General features: G+C 31.1%; 1 protein-coding gene across 7 annotated transcripts in view; it reads right to left on the bottom strand.

The window, feature by feature from the left end:
• mrj (DnaJ heat shock protein family (Hsp40) member B6 mrj) overlaps nucleotides 1-27262 on the bottom strand; it is a 191191-nt gene that overhangs the window by 55991 nt on the left and 107938 nt on the right. Inside the window, exon 1 of one of the 7 annotated variants that reach the window (XM_075313927.1) lies at nucleotides 6019-6731. The exons of the other annotated variants lie outside the window; for them this stretch is intronic. The gene's annotated coding sequence lies outside the window, so the exon portion shown is untranslated. Of the gene's footprint in view, nucleotides 1-6018; nucleotides 6732-27262 lie in introns of those variants that run through there. 7 annotated transcript variants of the gene reach the window in all.

Genomic DNA, 27262 nt, shown 5'->3' with positions numbered 1-27262 from the left:
TTTTTCCCCAAAAAAAAAATTAAAAATAGCGTTAGTTTAAATACGAATTTCGGTGTAGAATGTACAATTGGTATTCTTTAAATATGATAGAACTGAACATAAAGAAATGCAAGCTATGTCAACACAAATTACTATTTGAATGACACAGTGCTTGACAGTGTTGAATCTTTTAAAGATCTAGGAATACTTCTGGAGTAAGGAATTTGTTGACCCATTAGGTTAGGTGGCAGGTGGTTGTGATACCACAGTGGTGAACTTCTTTCTTATCACTGAGTGCTGCCCGATTTCATCTTAAGCTCAATGACAAGGGACCTCCTTTTTATAGCGGAGTCCGAACGGCGTCCCACATTGCAATGAAACCACTTAGAGAAGCTTTGAAACACTCAGAAATGTCACCAGCATTACTGAAGTGGGATAATCCACCGCTGAAAAACTTTTTTCCAAAACTTATGTCCTAAATTTAATTAAAAAAACATTTTGAAAAAAATTTTTATAGACGTTCTTTTAATTAAAATCATCATTATTAAAAAAAATGTCCTTAATATTGTGCAAATTGAGCTTCAGTTGAGTAATCTTTAATAACACGTAAATATTTTTTCAATGGTTCTATTCAGGATTTGAATATTGGCATATATTGCGTTCTATATTCAACACAAAAACTAAAATGCTTTATAATAGCAGTAATAAATTCCATTTCGGGAAGAGAAAATCCTCGGCATCAAAAAATCTACGTTAGATTTGCGATAAAAAAAGTACTAACCAAATATGTAATTTTTTTAAATAAGAAAAATCTGAGAACATAAATGTAGAAGTCGACTTTAACAAATTTTCAATCCCTAGTAGATGTATTGAAAAAGAAAACTAAGTCTGAAATTTCGTTCCTCAGAAAAGAAAAAAACTCTTTTTTCAGTGCAGAAAGTGTCCTTAAAATTAATTTCTGAAAGACAGCTCCTCTTGTTGAATGCTTTTCAGCTTTATGGTCAAGTTACAAAAAATCATCGAAATTAAGGACGATTTCGACTATGGTATTCATGTTCAAATAAATGTCAGTTTAAAAATCCAAATTATAATGTTTTCTTAAATTAAAAAAAAAAAAAAAAAAACAAGTGAGTAAAGTAGAAAGTCGGGCGCGGCCGACTATATGATACCCTAAACCACCCCTACACTGAAAAAACAGTGAACCCACCAGGAAGAAACATTTCGGTTAATTTTAGAAAATTTGGAATATTTTTAGAAAATTTTAACTAAACAGTATTACAAACGCTGGCATCACGCCGATGTCATTAAAATAAGTAAATATTTTTCGACAAATTAAAGAAAGATTTTTTAGACATAATTAAGTTTTTTCACTTGTTAAAGAAAATATTATAGTTTGAAGGAAAAAATTGGAGTTCAAAATTGCAAGAATGTCTTTAGTGCCATACGAAGTTCAAGATGGGCTCATTATTGGTAAAGTTTACAAATTTTAAGAAATTCTGAACTATTTTGTGGAAGGCACGAATTTAGTTTATCTTTATGCTTCATTTGTGTATATTTTTTCCTCGGTTTTAGTTAATTTAACTAACGTACGCAAAAAATTATTAGAGTAAAGGAAACTTTCTCCAAACATAATAATTTCATGAACTAAAATAAAGTTAAATTGGCTTTAGTGAAATAGAGAGTTCACTTTTTTTTGAGTGTACTGAATTAGTAAATATTGCTTGTGGGGTATCAATGGTATAGGTTTGTGAGATTTAGATATTCCACATTTAAGAACATCAAGGGGTACATGGTTATGGGAGTTTTATCACAATCTGAACTGAAATTTCTGATATTAGGAGCTATACGAGGGCGGTTCGGAAACTTCTTAGCTTATCAATGAAAAAGAATAGTTAGTTTTTCAAAAATATTTTTATTTGTCAATATAATCTACTGAAACTTCAATACACTTAGTCCAACGCTTTTCTAGCAATTCTATCCTTTGATTAAAATAGTTTTCCTCAAAGCCTTCAAAATAGTGGTTTACAACTGTAATTGCATCTTCATTTGAGGTAAAACGCTTGCCAGCAAGGTTTTTTTTTTAGATTTGGGAACAAGTAAAAGTCACTGGGAGCTAAATCAGGAGAATAAGGTGGGTGGTCAAGCAGCTCATACTTTAATTCGTTGATTTTATCCATTATTAAAACACTCTTGTGCGCTGGTGCGTTGTCTTGATGAAAAATTCTTTTTTTTTTGTGTTGTAAGCCAGGACGTTTTTCTCGAATTTATATATTTAATTGATCCAAAAGTTTGCAATAGTACTCTGAATTTATTGTTTTACCCTTTTGCAGATAGTCAATCAATAAAATACATTTGAAGTCCCAAAAAACCGTTGCCATAACCTTACCAGCCAATTGAATTGTTTTTGCCTTCTTTGGGGCACTTCCTCCAGCTTCAGTCCATTGTTTGGATTGTTCTTTTGTCTCTGGAGTATAGTGGTGGATCCATGTCTCATCAACAGTTATGAAACGACGCTTAAAATCCATTTTATTTCGCTTAAAACGATCCAAACAAGCTTGAGAAATGGTCATTCTTATGCGTTTTTTATCGACTGTTAACAAATGCGACACCCGTCTTGCAGAAAGCTTTTTCATCTGTAGTTCTTCATGCAAAATTAAATGCGACTCGATCATTTCAGATGCCCATGATATTAGCAATTTCACGCACTTTTATTCGTCGATCATTTAATACCATATCACGCACTTTGGCCGTCCACTACGTGGTTCATCTTCAATGCTTGTACGACCACGTTTAAATTCAGCAACCCAATTTTTTACTGTTGCATATGAAGGAGCACTTTCACATAACACATTCACCATATCGTTATGAATTTCTTGTCCCGATAAACCTTTTTATGTAAATATTTAATGACAGCACGCATTTCTAATTTTTCCATTGTAAAAAAATTGCGAATGCGTCTTTTTTGAACACCTGTTTCTATATGAAGGAGTTGCCAGATCGAAACAAATTTTAACATGTGTTCATAACAGAGATTGAAGTTTTTTCTGTTTATACCGCGCTTTTTGTGCTAGGCTAAGAAATTTCCGAAGCGCTCTCGTATCTGAACCTACAGAGTTAGTATGCCACTAATATTGAGTCCATTATTAAAAAAGAGGAAATCGCTCAATTAGTGTGGGTAATAAATCCAAATTTGTGAATCTTGGGAAATATATTTTTGTAAGAGTTACATATAAGTCTAACTACGGTTAATATTTAAAATTTGAATTTTGAATAACATTGGTTAATAAATAAGAGTATTATGGCGAAATAACTTATTATGGCTAAATAATAACTTAAAATAAATTAAATTCAAAAAATCGTCGAATTTTGTGTGGACAGTAAAATAGGCGTATGTGAAAAAACATGAAAATAATATAAGAATGTATGTTAGTGTTTGAACTAAGCATCAAACTAGACCGCTAATATCCTTTATATTCACCGGGATTTTTAAGGACAGCTTCAATTCTCTTAGGCATGGATGAAATTAACTAACGGCAAATCTTGACCTATATATTACACCATACTTTTTGAATATTTTCAAACAATTGTTTTTTTTTTTGGCTGCAAGGAAGCTTGAAGAAATGTCTCTTGAGTTCGCCCCCAAAGGTTTTCAATGGTTTAATGTACAAATTCTTATATTATTTTCATGTTTTTTCATATTCACCTATTTTACTGTCCACATAAAATTCGACGATTTTTTGAATTTAATTTATTTTAAGTTATTATTTAGTCCTATCTGAATTCTAAACTAATTTTTAAATACACGACATATGTCTACTTTATAAATAATTCCGAAGTATTCAATAAAAAACATAAAATAGAAAAACCATGGCCTTGTTTAAAAAAAAAATTCTTACACCTATTTTTCTGTCCACATTTGTATATGGGAGCTATATCTAAATTTGATCCGATTTCTTTCAAATTCAATAGCATTCGTCCTTGTGCCAAAAAAAAAAAAACATCCTGTACCAAATTTCATCAAAATCGGCTAATAATTGCGACCGGAATCCTGTGAACAACAAATACATGGACAGACGGACACCAAGCGCTAGATCGACAGAGGAGGTGATTCTGAGTCGATCGGTATATATTTTATGGGGTCTAAAATCAATATTTCTGGTAGACACATTTTTGGCAGATCAAAGTTATTATACCCCGACCACTATGTGATTCAGGGTATAAAAAAACAACTTTAAGCCAAAGATGCAAAATCCTCAACATAAGTATTAGCCTATTTTTGAAGCGTTTTTACTTTTAATCAACGACTCAATATCTCAGTTAATTTAAAAATTATTATTTTTTAAACAGCTTGTTGGTGACAAACTTGGCAGCGGATACCCGAAACAAAGATTTATTTGCTTTAACGAGATAGTTTTATCATTAAACAAAAACTTCGTTGGTATAAATTTCGCTTCGAAAGAATTATTTTTTTGTGCGTGAATGGCCAATACTGGTTATTTGTACGGTTTGGTTTATTTACGGTACGAGGAATTCCCATACTTTCGCTTAGGCTTTCCCGGGAATTAAGTGCGGGATTTCCCGGGAAATGTTTTTACAATACATTGTATACAATTTTACTACAAATATTACTTAAACTTAGTAGATGGAAATTTCGTTTAAAATTGTATCTTACTTTTTCAGTTTGGTATTTTATACAGAAGTCTAGTAGTGGTTACCTTGGCCGACATAGATAGATAGTCAAGTATTCTAACTAGATTCAAACGGGTTCCTATTTCTTTCGCAATGCAATAATCGGTTAATTTCTGCCACGTTCGCACTATATCTGACTCCAAGGGTGTATTCGAAATTCATTTCTGTCAACCATTCAGCTTCTGACTCTCAGACTATAAAAGCAAAAGTGGCGAAATTAAATAGTACCGGTCGTTCCATTTGGTGAACAGTTCATTGGACCGACACAAGACTAGTCCCAAACATTGTAACAGTTTCTTCTATTAGAAAATATTTCGTCTCGATAATTAAACAAATATGTAAACAAACCAATTAGACGCTAACAATTGTATTACAGTATGAATATCGATCACAAACATATGGTTGCTTAAAACATATTATAGTTAACGGTAGCCACTTATTGAGATTCGGCCATCTGAGTTTCGGTCCTATCTAATATTTGTAGTTACAATCAAGACAAAGTCTCGAAGATGGGCCCTGGTTTTGATATAGCCCTCATATAAAGCGACCGATAATGTGAGTAAAAATCTACAGAATATAGATTTCAAGTCATATGAAAGGTGTTAAATCATTGGATTTGATTGCATGATTAGACGATTTCTCAATCAAAACTGGTTCCCATTAATCCAGAATCTAATACATTCAAACGATTTTCTTGAGATGTATGTCTCATCAAATCCACCTGCATTTCTATACATACTTGTTAAAATTTCCATTGACAACATTTTGGAGAATTTTTAGCCCGATTTGTACAACTAATCGATTTTCTCAAATTTTTCATTGTACCCTCATTTTCATACCTTTATGTACATATAAACATAGTTTCTATTTACAATTCAATTTCATGAAATCCGCCATAAATATAAGATGTACGTACGGATATAAAGAACAATCAATCAGCATTTGAATTGTCGAATTGTTTTGACGGCTCCATTCGTCCGCCAGTAGACATCAATCTATTTGTTATCCATAATATCCACGTAGCAAGTAAATTGCATCAAATCTTCATGAAATTTAATATAGGCTATTTTCATATGAACGATGATCAATCCCCAATTACAGTCTTTCCAATAAAGAATATAAATCGAATATTTGTTGGCCCATCTTTTTCTACATACTAAAAATAATACCCGTCTCAAAATGTCAAAAATAACTTCTCGAGAAAATATGTTCTCTTTGATACAATTTTAAAACATCACACGACTTCGAAAGTGATCGAAAATAAGCATCATCACATTTTTTGGTTCTATATCTACATCTTGGAAACACAAGAAATTATGTGAATCCACATATTGGCTTGGATAGACTTACAAACATTTCACGTTTATTTTGTGTTGTAGTTGTTGTTTTGGTTTCGTTGTTGATGCTTCTGCATCACTTGATGACGCTCTGGTAGTGGTAACTCGTCAAGCTTGTCGGATCGTTCTTATGAACAGAAAGAAGACTCTGTTTCCAATTGGGAGCTTTTATTTATTGTGGATTAATGGAGGGACCACGGCTTTTCTTTGTTCCAGACTATTAATCACACAAAACTTGTATAACTTTTTTTTTTGTGGTTGCTTTTTGTGTTATATGTATTCTGGTTTAGCACTGAAAACTAAATTCTACTGTAAGCTTCACTCTTTCACAACAATGTAAAACAGATTTCGATCAAAGTTTAAACAAACAAGGGATGCAATGCGGTTAACATGTGTGTGCGACAATGACCGACCGGATTTAAGGTGACGCACTATAATTTCCGTTTGATGTGATTTTTATTTTTTCGTTTCGCACTTCTATTTTCTATTCGAATTGTCACATATCCACTGGCATGTATATGTCCGTCCGTCTGTTCGATTGTTTAATTCTTTCGAGACAAACTGTTGTCTACTCTAACCACAAATACGGTAATGACACTTCACATACACGCGGACGAATTCTCGCAAGTGATCGTCGATTGATTCATACATGTCAAACGCAGCAATATCAGCGTTAAGAATGCGAACAAACGTACACCCGCCTCGGGTAAATGCTCAGACAAAACTAAATTGTGTTTAAATGAGAGACCAGTCATCGTCGATGTTACCAACAAAAGGCAAAAAGCTTTGTTTTCTGACCAAAACAACGTCAGCATGTGTCTCACGTACATATGTTTTTAGGCTCTCTCTGACTACAGTGATGCCATATTAGAGAAAACCTCAGAAGTGTAAATTAACAAGTGAAAACCTAAACGAAAACTTGGAAAAAAGTGTAATTATTATTTATATATTTAGTGTTTCTAGTAGGAATGCCATTGTATTGTAATTGTAACTGTCTTAGGGACTGATCAACTGTGTTACGTTCATGCAGAAATAAAGGAAATTAAATTAAAAAGATTTCAACTCAAGGATACAGCATCCTCAAAATATATCTTATCCCATATTTGAAGCTTTTTGTCTTAGTTAATTATTATTATTTCTTTAATTCAAACATTTTCTTCTTTATCTATGGGGAAAATCGCCCAACTTCAATGACAAATGAATAACTGAGGACGCAATTTTCAAAGGCTACGACAAAAAATTTTACGAATACATCTTAAAAACCTCTCGTTTTTTGTCAATAAGTTAAATTTTATTTCCATCAAGGAATTTTATTTCCATCTTTTGAAAAGAAAAACGTTTGTTCTGTTGTATTCCTATACAAGGACGCTATACAAGGACGAAGTTCAAGACAATTTAAGTAAAATTTACTTATTGTACAAACTTAAGCATTTTAAGCATGATTCACTCATTTTAGTAAATAAAATTGAATAAAGTATTCGTATAAAACTTATTTTCTCAATTAGCCTTTAAAGTGAGCAAAAAATAACAATAATATTTAAAATAAAGAAAAATGTCACACATTTGACAAAATTCAAGTAAAATCAATTAATTATCATAGACTAAAATAAAAATAAATCCGGTATAGATATTCTGACATTTTTCTGAGGATAGTATTAAACTTTTTTTTTGCTGCATAATTTAATTTGTTGGTCGTCTGCATTGCGTCTTCAAAATTCGAATTGTAATACTTTGTGGGTTATATTATACCTCATACATATTAGACTCGAAATCTATTAAAAGTGGATTTTGAATCCCTTTTTTTATAAGGCAAATGACAGTTGAAATCTAGTTAAAGTGGATTTTGGAAGGGTAATGTGAATGAGGTATTATATAACCATAATTTAAAATTGTTCCCTCAAATTTAAATGTCAAAATCGAGATATGTGGCAACTTCATTTCCATCTCACAAGACAATGAGCGCGAACGAACAAAGGAAAATAAAAACAAGAAAACAAGCACCCCTTGTATAGATATACAAAAAAAAATATTGGCGATGGCCATGGTCGACGTAGCAATTCTTTATGCATTGGTGCCTGACAGAATTACATGAAATGTTTGATAAAAAATAGTCGATTAAGAAAAACGCTAAGAGTATGAACATTTTTATTGCATTTAAATATTGGTTTTAACATATATTGTGTAAAAAACACATGTAATTCGTTATCACAGAAAATCGTAATTTTAAAGAAAACAATATGTGTGAAGGGGGATGAGACACGCCCATTGATAACGCCGGTTACGCTAAAATCTTTCCAATTGAATTTTATTGGATGTGCATGGTCAAGATATTAGCAATCAACACCATAATGTCCTAAATATTACCACTATATTCGGCTTTCGAGTTGAAAATCATGTTATTTTCGCGAAACTCGAACATAGTACCGGTCTTAACGCGTTGAAAATTGTCAGCAAAAGATTCTTTTCTGAACGCTCCAAAGAACTGAACTTAAATTAATTTAGTTTGATAGAAATCAGTTTTCTATTTGTAATTGATCCAATTCAGTTTATATTACATTTAATTAAATTATTTTGTTTTTATTAATTTTGCGAAATCGGATATTGGATTACTTTTCTTCTTAACAAACTTTTTTACCGTGAAAAAAATTTTCCGAAGGAGGTTCGTTAGTCTAAAATTTTATTTGAGAAGTATTTTTTCGTGTGTCGAAAGGTTAATGAATTACCATGAATTGGACTATTCGATTAAGGAAGTTTTGACCAAACGTTCCTGGAGTTTCGGGACACTTTTGCATAATTTGACTACACCCAGAAAAAAGTGCCTTCGAAACTAAAGGAAAAAAATTTCATTAATATAGTTTATCCATTTTATTTCCATTAAGGTAAATTTTTGTGAAAAATAATAAAATTTACTCGTTTCAGTAAAACAATCCTAAACTGTAAGCAGTTAGGAATAGTTCATTAACTAGAATAAGGCATGGAATTTTACTCATACAATTTTCTTCGCTGGGTATAAGAATTTACTACTGAAAAAGAAAATTTTATTCACCGATAACAAAGCATTCGTAAAAATAAACAAAAACCGAACTAAAACCAAGTTTCCTCAAAATTAGTAAAATTTCTTATAAAATGATAGTTGCGACTAATAGAAAGTTTTTCATACATACGAACAACACTTGGCATAGATAAATATTTTAGTTCTTTCGTACTAAGAAGTATGCAATCCATTCAAAACTTAAGGAAACACACTTGTTAAAATATAGGAAATTTTTTCTATTGTCTACCTGTAATCGATACCTGTCATCGTAATCGATGTGTTTGCGCGTGGGTGTAATCGATATATTTGCGCGTCGGTTGTTTTTTTAGTTGGAATCGCGTTGTTTCGGAGAGATTGTTAAAAAATAATATGGTAAAATAATATAATAAATAACAAATAAAATATGTAAAATATTTGTTATTTTAAATTAGTGAGAAAAATTTTCGTTTTTTTAAATAAATCTATCAATGTTCGTGATAGTGTATAAAGAAAGAAAACACCAGCAGAATAACAACCCTTTCATTTGTCTTCATTTTGGAATCTTCAATTATCAGGTAATATTCAGTGACGCTAACCTTTTGCAACAAAAATGTTTTATGGTTTTTATATTTGTACACCCAGAAAAAAGTGACCCCTTCTTTAAGTTAAAATGAACTCATTGTGAAGAAAGTTGAACTTCGTATAGCGCCAAAGACATTTTTATTTGTTTGAACGATGTGATTTTCGTAGAAATTAGGAATAATGCATTCCGTATATTAGTTAACATTTTCCTATATTTATATACAACTATACTACCGAATGAAAAAATTTAACTAATTTGAATTCATATATGGAATGATTTTATTGAAATTTTTTCATTCATTTTGACAAATCTTACACATTTGTGGTAAAACTTTTACTTCATAATTAGAACTGCTTACCTTCGTTTTTAAATACAATTTTATTTATTTCTATAAGCAATTTTATCTTCAATAAAAAACATGTTTTATTAATATATTGAATATATTTATTAAGAATCAACAGCATCGAATCTCTTTGAAATATTAGTTTATTATTCCACTATTTCCAATTTCCGTGTGATATTATCAACTGTAAACGCACTTTTTCTTCTTCTTGTACTTTTCACTTTTAATAAGTTGCTGCCTAACGATTTTGTCCTCCTTTTACAATTTCAATACCTACAAATATAAAAAAATCATAAAACATTTTTGTTGCAAAAGGTTAGCGTCACTGAATATTACCTGATAATTGAAGATTCCAAAATGAAGACAAATGAAAGGGTTGTTATTCTGCTGGTGTTTTCTTTCTTTATACACTATCACGAACATTGATAGATTTATTTAAAAAAAACGAAAATTTTTCTCATTAATTTAAAATAACAAATATTTTATATATTTTATTTGTTATTTATTATATTATTTTACCATATTATTTTAACAATCTCTCCGTATACCAAAACAACGCGATTCCAACTAAAAAAACAACCGACGCGCAAATATATCGATTACACCCACGCGCAAACACATCGATTACGATGACAGGTATCGATTACAGGTAAACAATAGAAATATAGGAAAATTTCCTATATTCTAACAAGTGTGTTTCCTTAAGTTTTGAAAGGATTGCATACTTCTTAGTACGAATGAACTAAAATATTTTTCTATGCCAAGTGTTTTTCGTATGTATGAAAAACTTTCTATTATAAAGGAAGTCGCAATTATCATTTTATAAGAAATTTTACTAATTTTGAGGAAACTTGGTTTTAGTTCGGTTTTTGTTTATTTTTACGAATGCTTTGTTATCGGTGAATAAAATTTTCTTTTTCAGTAGTAAATTCTTATACCCAGCGAAGAAAATAGGATGAGTAAAATTCCATGCCTTTTTCTAGTTAATGAACTATTCCTAACTGCTTACAGTTTAGGATTTTTTTACTGAAACGAGTAAATTTTATTATTTTTCACAAAAATTTACCTTAATGGAAATAAAATGGATAAACTATATTGATGAAAATTTTTTCCTTTAGTTTCGAAGGCACTTTTTTCTGGGCGTAGGTATTGAAATTGTAAAAGGAGGACAAAATCGTTAGGCAGCAACTTATTAAAAGTGAAAAGTACAAGAAGAAGAAAAAGTGCGTTTTACAGTTGATAATATCACATGGAAATTGGAAACAGCGGAATAATAAACTAATATTTCAAGGAGATTCGATGCTGTTGATTCTTAATAAATATATTCAATGTATTAATAAAACATGTCTTTTATTGAAGATAAAATTGCTCATATAAATAAATAAAATTGTATTTAAAAACGAAGGTAAGCAGTTCTAATTATGAAGTAAAAGTTTTACCACAAATGTGTAAGATTTGTCGAAATGAATGAAAAAATTTCAATAAAATCATTCCATATATGAATTCAAATTAGTTAAATTTTTTCATTCTGTAGTATAGTGGTATATAAATATAGGAAAATGTTAACTAATATATGGAATGCATTATTCCTAATTTCTACGAAAATCACATCGTTCAAACAAATAAAAATGTCTTTGGCGCTATACGAAGTTCAACTTTCTTCACAATGAGTGCATTTTAACTTAAAGAAGGGGTCACTTTTTTCTGGGTGTAGAATAAATAATCTTGTTTTTCTTTAAACATGACACATATATTGGAGTAAGCACAGAGTTTTTATCCTCCATTCACAGGAATCTATGTTTAGGCGCTATATTTCTCTAATAAATATTTGTAAAATGCAAGTAATATTTCTTCTCACGATGTGGGTTATTTTCAAAGGACGTCTTTAAATTGATAATATACCGGAAATGATTTATATTTGAGTCATTCGTTTACTAACTACTAGAATATCTGACTAAAAGCTCGATTTTACTTCGATAGTAAAATGTATAAGCAGTTAGTCTTATCATAGATTTATCAATGTTCATAATAATCTTATCGCATATGCATCATAAATGAGGAGTTTCTAATAATCTAGAAGAACTGTTCGAAGAGAAATGTATATTGTTTGCAAATGACGATTTTCGACTTTTGTAAAGAAGTTCCCCCACTGGAAAAAAGGCTTACTCAGTTTCACTGATTGACATTGGTTCCGATCCAAAATATCACATAATCTTACTAATGATATATTGAAGTGTTTAGTGTTGAGAAGTGTTTAGTGTTGTTGAGTTCGCGAACGAACTAGTTCAATTGAACGGGTGACTGAAACGAGCGAGCTGAACTAGTTCACATCTATCGTTTTTGTCAGTTTAGCTAACTATGAATATTGTATCAGTTTGTTCGCTCCGTTATTTTCGCTTTCCTTGACAATGGGACAATTTTCTGCCTGTACGCTCATATCGCTCTTTTTTGCAAATAAACTCTTCGGGATTCTTTTCGCATGTGTTTTTTTTTTTTTATTAATAAATCAATACAAAGCTAATATTTGCCATCTATGATGAACTGGAAGAAAGCAACAAAAGAACTTGAAATGAACCGGTAACTGACCGATAATTAACTAGTGACCAAACTAGTTCGTTGATTGGAAAAGAGCTGATGTGAGCGATCATTATACTGAACTATAATGTCCAACATTAGAAGGGGCAATTCACTTTTACATTTTAGTTACATTTAGTTGCGTACTTAATTCTCAATAACAAATTTTAATCTATTCTCTTTCTCAGCTTTTTGCATGATGTAGTAGTCTATCATAACTTTGAATTCCAAATTCAAACTCAACTTCAAGTACACGGATGAAACAGAGTGTTTTTTTATGTTTCGGTGTAAAAAATATATATTTGGGACTCAATTTTTTAGCATATAACAGGTTGGCTGATAAGTCCCCGGTCTAACAAAGAAAAACACATTTTTTTTGTCAAAATTCATTTTTATTATTCAACACAGTTCCCTTCAAGAGCGATACAGCGATTATAACGACCTTCCAATTTTTTGATACCATTTTGGTAGTACTCCTTCGGGTTTGGCTCAAAATAGGCCTCAGTTTCGGCGATCACCTCTTCATTGTAGCCAAATTTTTTCCCTGCGAGCATCCTTTTAAGGTCTGAGAACAAGAAAAAGTCCTGGGAGCCAGATCTGGAGAATACGGTGGGTGGGGAAGCAATTCGAAGCCCAATTCATGAATTTTTGCCATCGTTCTCAATGACTTGTGGCACGGTGCGTTGTCTTGGTGGAACAACACTTTTTTTCTTCTTCATATGGGACCGTTTTGCCACGATTTTGTCCTTCAAACGCGCCAATAACGCCATATAATAGTCACTGTTGATGGTTTTTCACTTCTCAAGATAATCGATAAAAATTATTCCATGCGCATCCCAAAAAACAGGGGCCATTACTTTGCCAGCGGACTTTTGAGTCTTTCCACGCTTCGGAGACGGTTCACCGGTCGCTGTCCACTCAGCAGACTGTCGATTGGACTCAGGAGTGTAGTGATGGAGCCATGTTTCATCCATTGTCACATATCGACGGAAAAACTCGGGTGTATTACGAGTTAACAGCTGCAAACACCGCTCAGAATCATCAACACGTTGTTTTTGGTCAAATGTGAGCTCGCCCCGCACCCATTTTGCACAGAGCTTCCGCATATCCAAATATTGATGAATGATATGACCAACACGTTCCTTTGATATCTTTAAGGTCTCTGCTATCTCGATCAACTGCATTTTACGGTCATTCAAAATCATTTGGTGGATTTTTTTGATGTTTTCGTCGGTAACCACCTCTTTCGGGCGTCCACTGCGTTCACCGTCCTCCGTGCTCATTTCACCACGCTTGAATTTTGCATACCAATCAATTATTGTTGATTTCCCTGGGGCAGAGTCCGGAAACTCATTATCAAGCCAAGTTTTTGCTTCCACCGTATTTTTCCCTTCTGAAAACAGTATTTTATCAAAACACGAAATTCCTTTTTTCCCATTTTTTCACAATAACAAAAGTTGCTTCACAAAAGACGCTCTATCTCACAAACTTATTGACTTACAGACGTCAAATTTTGACACGAATCATTTGAAGGTTGGTGCCATAAAATAATATGCATTTAATACTAGCGGCACCATCTATATGTCAGACCGGGGACTTATCAGCCAACCTGTTAATATTCATAAAGTTGGAGAAAGTGTTTGCGACATATATGTTGATATGTTAGAACATATTATGTTTGCGACACAATTTTTGTAAACATAATATGTGCGAATGCAACATGTATTGATTTAGAATTGCTTATAAATATATATATATATATATATATATATATATATATATATATATATATATATATATATATATATATATATATATATATATATATATATATATATATATATATATATATATATATATATATATATATATATATATATATATATATATATATATATATATATATATATTTATTTATTTATTTATAAGCAATTTCTAAATCAATACATGTTGCATTCGCACATAGTATGTTTATATATATATATATATATATGTATATTAAAGAAATTATAGAGACTTAAACTTACCCGCACAATTGTGCTTACACGGTCGGAAAGGGATATATATATATATATATATATATATATATATATATATATATATATATATATATATATATATATATATATATATATAATATATATATATATATATATATATATATATATATATATATATATATATATATATATATATATATATATATATATATATATATATATATATATATATATATATATATATATATATATATATATATATATATATATATATATATATATATCCCTTTCCGACCGTGTAAGCACAATTGTGCGGGTAAGTTTAAGTCTCTATAATTTCTTTAATATATGACGTACTGCGATAAGAGCGGCAAAAAATAATGGTGAATGCTCTCTCTTTGTCTAAGAATGTGAAGAACCGATATAAAAATTTGCTTTTCATATTAATTTTGTAGTTTCAGCAGTGTACTTTGCGCATTTGTAAAATGAGCGGAAGATGTAAGTTTGCAAATATATTAAAATTATTTAAATTGTGGAATATTTCATCAAACAAGTGTTTTCAATAAGAAAACATTTTAAATATTGTATGCAAACAGTAACTTCGTGATTATTTTGTGTTTTTTGATATATTTACGTCCGGACTTTTACAGGAATTTACCGGACTGCAACAATTGTACGTATCCTGAAAAAACAGGATACAGGATCAAACTGAACAAACTTAATAATTTAAAATGTTCTATGTACACATAAATAACAGAATTGAAAAATTTAGGAAAATCTATCACGTGGATCGGCTATAGGTCGAAAAGGGATATATATATATTTGGAGTATAACATTCAAAGAAATTACAAACATATTTTTTAGTAATCCAGTCCAGCTCAAGTATTTAGGACATTTTGCTGCAAGTAAACAAATATTTAAAAATTTGCAATATTTGCTTTGAACAAATCCCGGAAAATATGGTATACATATATGCTTGCAGCGGAATGTGTTTGGGAGAATATGTTACAGAAGCGATTGTTTGAGGATGTATAAATTATGCCATGTTTAAAAAAAATATTTAAGATCATTTTGTTTTAAAATAATTTTTATTTTTATAGCCAAGTTAAAAAAAATCATAGAATACAAGGAGCGGACCAGACTTATTAAAGCCATGTTGACTTCAGTTCAACAGAACTTTATTTTATGTAATGATACCCGTTTTAAAGTCAAATTGATTAACTCTACGCTCAAAAAAGTGAACTCTCTATTTCACTAAAGCAAACTTAACTTTATTTTAGTTCATGGAATTATTATGTTTGGAGAATGTTTCCTTTACTCTAATAATTTTTTGCGTACGTTAGTTAAATTAACTAAAAAATGGGGGAAAATTATACACAAATTAAGCATAAAGTTGTACCAAATTCGTATTTCTCACAATATAGTTCATTATTTCTTTAAATTTGTAAATTTTACTACAAATGGGTTCATCCTTTCTTTAACAAATGAAATTACTTAATTATGTCTAATAAATGTTCTTGAATTTGTCGAAAAATATATACTTATTTCTGTGATATCGGCGTGATAAATTTTTCTAAAAATATTCAAAATGCCAAAACTAGAGATGTGTCGCGACTCACGCGTGAGACTTAGCATAGAAAAAAATGTAGTTCACTCGCACTAAGAAGTATTCAAACCTTTCAAATCTTAAGGAAACACACTTTCGGAATGAAAAAGTTCAATAAAATCATTCCATATATGAATTCAAATCAGTATTCTGACTGTATATTATATTTACACTGCAAATTCTCCAGAATCTTCTAGGGCACAATTTAACTGTATTTAGCACATGGAAAATCCTTTTTTAGTTAATATTTCTTCACTTTGAGAAAATTATCTTGAATTAAAAAATGTTTATGTACCTTCGTTAGATTAACTTAAAAAGGGGGAAAATTATGCACAAATTAAGCATAAATATTTACTACATTCGTAGTGAAATTCTTAAAACTTGTTAGTTATATCACAAGTGCACCCATTGTGATCTTCGTATGACGTTTTCCTTCAAACTACAAAACTATCTAAAAAAGAAAAAAATATTTCTACTAAATTTTTTGAATTTTTCAAAAAATATTTCCTTTTTTTGTGATATCAGCGTCTGTAATAGTGGGGTTAAAATTTTCTAAATGTACCAACATTTCCCTTCCTGGTGAGTTCACATTTTGAGTGTAGATACGATTTGCCTTCTGCAAATTAACATTAGAAGAAAAATCTAAACTAAAACTTTTGAATGTGCTCTGCAATGAATAGCAGTAATACCGAATTAATATATAGCATTTTAATACAGAACAAATATTATATTTAAAACTCTTACACACAATTCCGCACATTTGTTCTTGAACTTGATTTTTTGTAACAGCAAATAAACAAGTTACCACATGAGTTCATTCATTCGCATATCGGTCCACATGTGTTGATTTCTATATTTTTGATTTCCCCAAGCGAACCAGAATACAAATGAATGGGTAAACATGTGATGATTGTGTCGATTTTCATACATCTCCTTCCATTTCCACCCATATAAGAATCTGTGTACTAATGGCGTCGAGTATCATAAATTTCACTCAAATTGAAATTTGGTACATGATGATTTAGTGTAGCGTTACATATTCTGTTGCGATAGGTTAGAGAATCTATAGTAATATATATATATAAAGGGTGATTTGTTAAGAGCTTGATAACTTTTTTTTTAAAAAAAACGCATAAAATTTGCAAAATCTCATCGGTTCTTTATTTGAAACGTTAGATTGGTCCATGACATTTACTTTTTGAAGATAATTTCATTTAAATGTTGACCGCGGCTGCGTCTTAGGTGGTCCATTCGGAAAGTCCAATTTTGGGCAACTTTTTCGAGCATTTCGGCTGGAATAGCCCGAATTTCTTCGGAAATGTTGTCTTCCAAAGCTGGAATAGTTGCTGGCTTATTTCTGTAGACTTTAGACTTGACGTAGCCCCACAAAAAATAGTCTAAAGGCGTCAAATCGCATGATCTTGGTGGCCAACTTACCGGTCCATTTCTTGAGATGAATTGTTCTCCGAAGTTTTCCCTCAAAATGGCCATAGAATCGCGAGCTGTGTGGCATGTAGCGCCATCTTGTTGAAACCACATGTCAACCAAGTTCAGTTCTTCCATTTTTGGCAACAAAAAGTTTGTTAGCATCGAACGATAGCGATCGCCATTCACCGTAACGTTGCGTCCAACAGCATCTTTGAAAAAATACGGTGCAATGATTCCACCAGCGTACAAACCACACCAAACAGTGCATTTTTCGGGATGCATGGGCAGTTCTTGAACGGCTTCTGGTTGCTCTTCACTCCAAATGCGGCAATTTTGCTTATTTACGTAGCCATTCAACCAGAAATGAGCCTCATCGCTGAACAAAATTTGTCGATAAAAAAGCGGATTTTCTGCCACTGATTTTGGTAATAAAATTCAATGATTTGCAAGCGTTGCTCGTTAGTAAGTCTATTCATGATGAAATGTCAAAGCATACTGAGCATCTTTCTCTTTGACACCATGTCTGAAATCCCACGTGATCTGTCAAATACTAATGCATGAAAATCCTAACCTCAAAAGAATCACCCTTTATATATATATATATATATATATATATATATATATATATATATATATATATATATATATATATATATATATATATATATATATATATATATATATATATATATATATATATATATATATATATGTATATATATATATATATATATATATATATATATATATATATATATATATATATATATATATATATATATATATATATATATATATATATATATATATATATATATATATATATATATATATATATATATATATATATATATATATATATATATATATACACCCGAGTTTTTCCGTCGATATGTTACAATGGATGAAACATGGCTCCATCACTACACTCCTTTCTTTTTTTTAACATTACAAATTTCCTTAAATATAACACTACAACTAGTCCGTTATATGAAGACTAACTAGTAGTTTTTTTAATAAAATAAGGAATACTAAGCAGCTAGTGTATTAGAACACATTGTGCTGCGTAAAGCGCCTACACTACACTCCTGAGTCCAATCGACAGTCGGCTGAGTGGACAGCGATCGGTGAACCGTCTCCGAAGCGTGGAAAGACTCAAAAGTCCGCTGGCAAAGTAATGGCCTTTGTTTTTTGGGATGCGCATGGAATAATTTTTATCGATTATCTTGAGAAAGGAAAACCCTTAAACAGTGACTAGTATATGTCGTTATTGGAGCGTTTGAAGGTCGGAATCGCGGCAAAACGGTCCCATATGAAGAAGAAAAAAGTGTTGTTCCACCAAGACAACGCACCGTGCCACAAGTCATTGAGAACGATGGCAACAATTCATGAATTGGGCTTCGAATTGCTTCCCCACCCACCGTATTCTCCAGATCTGGCACCAGCGACTTTTTCTTGTTCTCAGACCTCAAAATGATGCTCGCAGGGAAAAAATTTGGCTGCAATGAAGAGGTGGTCGCCGACACTGAGGCCTATTTTGAGGCAAAACCGAAGGAGTACTACCAAAATGGTATCAAAAAATTGGAAGGTCGTTATAATCGTTGTATCGCTCTTGAAGGGAACTATGTTGAATTATAAAAACGAATTTTGACAAAAAATGTGTTTTTCTTTGTTAGACCAGGGACTTATCAGCCAACCTGATATATAAATTTACACATTTCGAGTAAACATATATATGTTGTGATATTTTGTTCAGAGAGCGTCAGAGAGAGAGTATAGAGATAGAAACCTGGAGTGTTGACGAAAGATATCAACATAGCACAGCGAGAGAATCAAAAGAAAGCAATTTCTGTGAAACCGCTTGTATGTTGTTTCGGAAAACTGTTTTATGATAAGGCCAAAAAGTTGATATGCTTAAGTCTAAATATTATTTAGTTTGAATATTAGAATGAGTATTCGGAGTAAAGAGAATATACATTCGGAACCAAGCATGCCTTGAGAGCAGCATTTTATGTATGTGTGATTTGTTTATCATTTTGGCATTATGGGCACAATTTAAAGAATCGGAACGTACGAGGAGTAAGTCAAAATATTCAGGCAAAGGAAATTAAAAAAAAAAACGGTGAAAAATATAAAAAAAATAACAAAGGGATCTTCATAAAAATAACGAAAGGGCACTATACTCTTTTTTGAGTTGGGACAGTAAAATGAAAAAAGGAGGAAATAGTGAAAAATTAAATGTATAAAAAGTTTAGTTCCTCTTTATTAATAAGTAGCCCAAGAGGAGTTGACGGACACCTTCAAATATAAAAGCGGGCATTAAGTTCGAGTTTTGCAGATAAAACAATTGGAAAAGTTTATTTTCTTTAAAATGAAATTAAAGAAAATTAAAAGACAAAACAGGATCATTTTAGAGCGATAATGCCAACTTAATACCGGCCTTAAAGGTAAAAATGAAATTAAGTACAACACGATAAGTTTTAAATGGATTTAAAATTGTGTTAAATGCTAGTAAAAAACTGTTCACGCCTAAATAAATTTATATGTATATTATAAAATTTTTTGTGTATGTTTATACTCGACTCCACGTTCTTCTTTCGTTACAGTTTTTGAATTCCTTCCACCATTTCAAACTTTTATACCAAAAACAATTTTTTGTTGCAAAATTTTTATTTTTGCAATAAAAAATAATATTTTATCGAAAACCTCAGTTCATTTCATTTATATCAAGCACTGTTTCTGATAGTAAATCTTTAATAACACACATTTCCAAGATTCATTATAAAAATTTAATATAGTATAAATATAAATGTGTAAATTAAAAAAAAATGGATCGGTCGGAGCAGGGATTGAACCCACGACCCTTTGCATGCAAGGCAGACATGCTAACCACTGCTCCACGTTGCCAATAAATGTATGTTTCTGTTACATAATGTTATGTTTGCATGGGCTCGTGGGCGCTGCAAACTACACCCAGAAAAAAGTGCCTTCGAAACTAAAGGAAAAAATTTTCATCAATATAGTTTATCCATTTTATTTCCATTAAGGTAAATTTTTGTGAAAAATAATAAAATTTACTCGTTTCAGTAAAAAAATCCTAAACTGTAAGCAGCTAGGAATAGTTCATTAACTAGAATAAGGCATGGAATTTTACTCATACTATTTTCTTCGCTGGGTATAAGAATTTACTACTGAAAAAGAAAATTTTATTCACCGATAACAAAGCATTCGTAAAAATAAACAAAAACCGAACTAAAACCAAGTTTCTTCAAAATTAGTAAAATTTCTTATAAAATGATAATTGCGACTTCCTTTATAATAGAAAGTTTTTCATACATACGAACAACACTTGGCATAGAAAAATATTTTAGTTCATTCGTACTAAGAAGTATGCAATCCTTTCAAAACTTAAGGAAACACACTTGTTAGAATATAGGAAATTTTCCTAAATTTCTATTGTCTACCTGTAATCGATACCTGTCATCGTAATCGATGTGTTTGCGCGTGGGTGTAATCGATATATTTGCGCGTCGGTTGTTTTTTTAGTTGGAATCGCGTTGTTTTGGTATACGGAGAGATTGTTAAAAAATAATATAATAAATAACAAATAAAATATATAAAATATTTGTTATTTTAAATTAGTGAGAAAAATTTTCGTTTTTTTAAATAAATCTATCAATGTTCGTGATAGTGTATAAAGAAAGAAAACACCAGCAGAATAACAACCCTTTCATTTGTCTTCATTTTGGAATCTTCAATTATCAGGTAATATTCAATGACGCTAACCTTTTGCAACAAAAATGTTTTATGATTTTTTATATTTGTAGGTATTGAAATTGTAAAAGGAGGACAAAATCGTTAGGCAGCAACTTATTAAAAGTGAAAAGTACAAGAAGAAGAAAAAGTGCGTTTTACAGTTGATAATATCACACGGAAATTGGAAATAGTGGAATAATAAATTAATATTTCAAAGAGATTCGATGCTGTTGATTCTTAATAAATATATTCAATATATTAATAAAACATGTCTTTTATTGAAGATAAAATTGCTTATAGAAATAAATAAAATTGTATTTAAAAACGAAGGTAAGCAGTCCTAATTATGAAGTAAAAGTTTTACCACAAATGTGTAAGATTTGTCGAAATGAATGAAAAAATTTCAATAAAATCATTCCATACATGAATTCAAATTAGTTAAATTTTTTCATTCTGTAGTATAATGGTATATAAATATAGGAAAATGTTAACTAATATATGGAATGCATTATTCCTAATTTCTACGAAAATCACATCGTTCAAACAAATAAAAATGTCTTTGGCGCTATACGAAGTTCAACTTTCTTCACAATGAGTGCATTTTAACTTAAAGAAGTGGTCACTTTTTTCTGGGTGTATGCTACACCCAGAAAAAAGTGCCTTCTAAACTAAAGGAAAAAATATTCATAAATTTAGTTTAGCAATTTTATTTCCATTAAGGTAAATTTTTGTGTGAAATAATAAAATTTACTTGTTTCAGTAAAAAAATCCTAAACTGAAAGCAGTTAGGAATAGTTCATTAACTAGAATAAGGCATGAAATTTTACTAATACTGTTTTCTTCTCTGGGTATAAGAATTTACTACTGAAAACGAAAATTTTATTCACTGATAACAAAGCATTCGTAAAAATAAACAAAAACCGAACTAAACCCAAGTTTCCTCAAATTTAGTAAAACTTCCTATAAAATGATATTTCTGACTTCCTTTATTATAGAAAGCAACAACTAACACTTGGCACAGAAAAATATTTTAGTTCATTCGTACTAAGAAGTATTCAATCCTTTCAAAACTTAAGGAAACACACTTGTTAGAATATAGGAAATGTTCCTATATTTCTTTTATCTACCTGTAATCAATACCTGTTATCGATGTAATCGATGTCTGCGCGTGGGTTGTTTTTTTAGTTGGAATCGTGTTGTTATGATATAACGTACGGAGAGATTGTTGAAAAATAATTTAGTAAAATAATATAATAAATTACAAATAAAGTATATAAAATATTTGTTATTTTAAATTAGTGAGAAAAAATTATGTTCGTGATGGTGTATAAAGAAAGAAAGCAGAATAACAACCCCTTCATTCGTCTTCATTTTGGAATCTTCAATTAACAGGTACCATTCAGTGACGCTAACCTTTTGGGAAAAAATTGGTTTATGATTTTTTATAGTTGTAGGTATTGAAATTGTAAAAGGAGGACAAATCGTTACGCAGCAACTTATTAAAAGTGAAAGGTACAAGAAGAAGAAAATGCGGTTTACAGTTGATAACATTACATGGAAATTGGAAATAGTGGAATAATAAACTAATATTTCAAAGCCAGTCGATGCTGTTGATTTTTAATAAGTATATTTAATATATTAATAAAACATGTATTTTATAGAAGAAAAAAATGCTTATATAAATAAATAAATTGTATTTAAAAACGAAGGTACGCAGTTCTAATTTTGAAGTAAACGGTTTACCACAAATATGTAAGATTTGTCCAAATGAATTAAAAAAGTTCAATAAAATCATTCCATATATGAATTCAATTCAGTTAAATTTTTTTCATCCTGTAGTATAGTGGTATATAAATATAGGAAAATGTTAACTAATATATGGAATGCATTCTACCCAATTTCTACGAAAATCACATCGTTCAAACAAATAAAAATGAGTTCATTTTAACTTAAAACTTTTTTCTGGGTGTATCTAAATGTAACTTATAACGATAATTGTCTACTGGTGACTATAACAGCTACGTAGCCCAGTGGATAGTGTGTTGGCTTACAAACTATATGGCCCTCGGTTCGATTCTCAGTCCAGGCGAAAAGTAAAATTTAAAAAAATACAGAAAAATGTGTATTACAGAAAAAGGTGCAAAGAACTAAAAAATTTCGTGGAAATGAAAATTATGTGAGGGAATGAGCACAATCTTCTTTGGGGAAAATTCTTCCAAGCACATAATATTTTTGGGCTCAAATGCTTCCAAACATATAATATGTTCACATAAAACAAACATATTAATGTTGCGGCAGTATCTAATAATATATGTGCTTCCTGCAAAATATATTTGGAACATATGTTAGAGAAGCGATTTTTTGAGGGAGTAGTATATTTGACACAAATCGAAATTGGTGATGATGGTGTGTATTTTTTATACCCTCCACCATAGGATGGGGGTATATTAACTTTGTCATTCCGTTTGTAACACATCGAAATATTGCTCTAAGACCCCATAAAGTATATATATTCTGGGTCGTGGTGAAATTCTGAGTCGATCTAAGCATGTCCGTCCGTCCGTCCGTCCGTCCGTCTGTCCGTCTGTCCGGCTGTCCGTCCGTCTGTGGAAATCACGCTAACTTCCGAACGAAACTAGCTATCGACTTGAAACTTGGCACAAGTAGTTGTTATTGATGTAGGTCGGATGGTATTGAAAATGGGCCATATCGGCCCACGTTTACGTATAGCCCCCATATAAACCGATCCCCAAATTTGGCTTGCGGAGCCTTCCGGAGCAGCAAAATTCATCCGATCCGGTTGAAATTTGGTACGTGGTCTAAGTATACGGTCTCTAACAACCATGCAAAAATTGGTCCATATCGGTCCATAATTATATATAGCCCCCATATAAACCGATCCCCAGATTTGACCTCCGGAGCCTCTTGGAGGGGCAAAATTCATCCGATCCGGTTGAAATTTGGTACCTGATGTTAGTATACGGTCTCTAACAACCATGCAAAAATTGGTCCATATCGGTCCATAAATATATATAGCTCCCATATAAACCGATCCCCAGATTTGACCTCCGGAGCCTCTTGGAGGAGCAAACTTCATCCTACCCGACTGAAATTTGGTACGTGGTATTAGTATATGGTCTCTAACAACCATGCAAAAACTGGTCCATATCGGTCCATAATTATATATAGCTCCCATATAAACCGATCCCCAGATTTGACCTCCGGAGCCTCTTGGAGGGGCAAAATTCATCCGATCCGTTTGAAATTGGGTACCTGATGTTAGTATACGGTCTCTAACAAGCATGCAAAAATTGGTCCATATCGGTCCATAATTATATATAGCTCCCATATAAACCGATCCCCAGATTTGAACTCTGGAGCCTCTTGGATGAGCAAAATTCATCCGATCCAATTGAAATTTAGTATGTGGTGTTAGTATATGGTCTCTAACAACCATGCAAAAATTGGTCCATATCGGTCCATAATTATATATAGCTCCCATATAAACCGATCCCCAGATTTGACCTCCGGAGCCTCTTGGAGGAGTCATCCGATGCGGTTGAAATTTGGTACATTTCGTTAGTATATGGCCTCTAACAGCCATGTAAAAATTGTCAAATTTTATTACTATAGAAAGTTTTGTCAAAATTTCATTTCTATAGAAAGTTTTGTAAAAAGTTTATTTCTGTAGAAAATTTTGTCAACATTTTAGTTCTATAGACAATTTTGTCAACATTTTATTTCTATAGAACATTTTGTCAACATTTTATTTCTATAGAAAATTTTGTCAACATTTTATTTCTATAGAAAATTTTGTCAAAATTTTATTGCTATAGAAAATTTTGTCAACATTTTACTTCCATAGAAAATTTTGTCAACATTGTATTTCTATAGAAAATTTTGTCAAGTTTTTATTTCTATAGAAAATTTTGTCAAAATTGTATTTCTATAGAAAATTTTGTCAAACTGAATTATATACGTATTTAATCGGCCTTTTTTTTGTTTAATATATACCCCTTATGGACTAACTTACAATTTAGAAGACAGTGTTAAAAAGTTTTACGATACCTTGCCATCGGCAAGTGTTATCGCAACCCAAGTAATTCGATTGTGGATGATAGCCTTTAGTAGAAGTTCCTACGCAATCCATGGTGGAGGGTACATAAGATTCGGCCTGGCCGAACTTACGGCCGTATATACTTGTTTTAAGTTGAAATACAAATGAAATGAATGGAGACGGGCAAATACGTTATGAGTTCTGATTTGATTTTTTATTTGTGGTCGTATACAATTTGTATACACTGTTAGAAAAATATGTTTTTCATATGTTTCGATATAAACAAAATGTGTTTCGGGCACAATTTTTAAACACAATATATTTAAGTGCAAACATGTAATGTTCTCACACTAACACTAAATGTTTGGAACACATATGTTAATATGTTAGAATGTATTATGTTTGGGCATGCATGTTTCATAAAAATTATATGTGTGAATGTAAACATATATAAATTTACAAATTTCGAGTAAACATATATATGTTGTGATATTTTATTCAGAGAGCGACAGAGAGAGAGAGAGAGAGTATAGAGAAAGAAATAGAGATAAAAACCGGGAGGGTTGACGAAAGATATCAAATCAACACAGCGAGAGAATCAAAAGAGAGCAATTTCTGTGAAACCGCTTATATGTTGTTTCGGAAACTGCTTTATGATAAGGCCAAAAATTTTATATGCTTAAGTCTAAATATTATTTAATTTAAGTCTAAATATTATTTAATTGTGTATATTATAAAATTATTTATGTATGTTTATACTCGACCCCACGTTCTTCCTTTGTTAGAGTTTTTGAATTCCTTCCAAATTTTCAAACTTTTATACCAAAACCAGTTTTTTATTACAAAATTGTTATTTTTGCAATAAAAAATAATATTTTATCCAAAAGCTCAGTCCATTTCTTTTATATCAAGCACTGTTTCTGACTGTAAATCTTTAAAAACCCACATTTCGAAGTTTCATTATAAAAATTTAATATAGTATAAATATAAATGTGTAAATTAAAAAAAAAAAAAAAAAAAAATTGGTGTTTGCTCGGAGCAGGGATTGAACCCACGACCCTTTGCATGTACGGCAGACATGCTAACCACTGCTCCACGTTGCCAACACATGTATGTTTCTGTTAAATAATGTTATGCTTGCATGGGCTCGTGGGCGCTGCAAACTATGCTATATAAATGTAACTTCTAACGATAATTGTCTACTGGTGACTATAACAGCTACGTAGCTCAGTGGTAGTGTGTTGGCTTACAAACTGTATGGTCGTCGGTTCGATTCTCCGTCCAGGCGAAAGGTAAAATTAAAAAAAAAAATATAAAATTGAAAAAAATAATTTCTTCAACATTATTTGTATTACAGAAAAAGGTGTCAAGAACTAAAAAATTTCGTGGAAGTGAAAATTATGTTAGGGAATGAGCACAATCTTCTTTGGGGAAAATTCTTCCAAGCATATAATATTTTTGGCTCAAAATGCTTCCAAACATATAATATGTTCACATAAAACAAACATATTAATGTTTCGGCAGTATTCAATAATATATGTGCTTCCTGCAAAATATGTTTGGAACATATGTTAGAGGCGATTTTTTTTTGAGGGTGTATAACCCTCTAAATATAAAACCTCGATAGTAAGCCACCATGAAAGTTTTAATGATTTCATTGATCGACTACATTTTTGCTAACAGCTTCACCGGTCTCGTCGTTGGTTTGAAAATATGTCCACGGCAAAATTTGTGTTCATTTCCGTTAGTTTAAAGCTTTTGTAAATTTTATATATAAGTGTCAATACCACATATTTCAACAACATCGAGAGTCAGTTGTTAAGGAGATGCCACAAATTCTTGATTGTTTTTTAAACCTTTTTCTTTTATTGGGTTTTAGTTGGACTGATTGCCGCC

Source organism: Haematobia irritans, chromosome 5 (assembly GCF_050003625.1).
Source record: "Haematobia irritans isolate KBUSLIRL chromosome 5, ASM5000362v1, whole genome shotgun sequence".
NCBI lineage: Eukaryota > Metazoa > Arthropoda > Insecta > Diptera > Muscidae > Haematobia > Haematobia irritans.
Note: the sequence above shows the minus strand (reverse complement) of the source record. Positions and strands in the feature narration are given on the sequence as shown.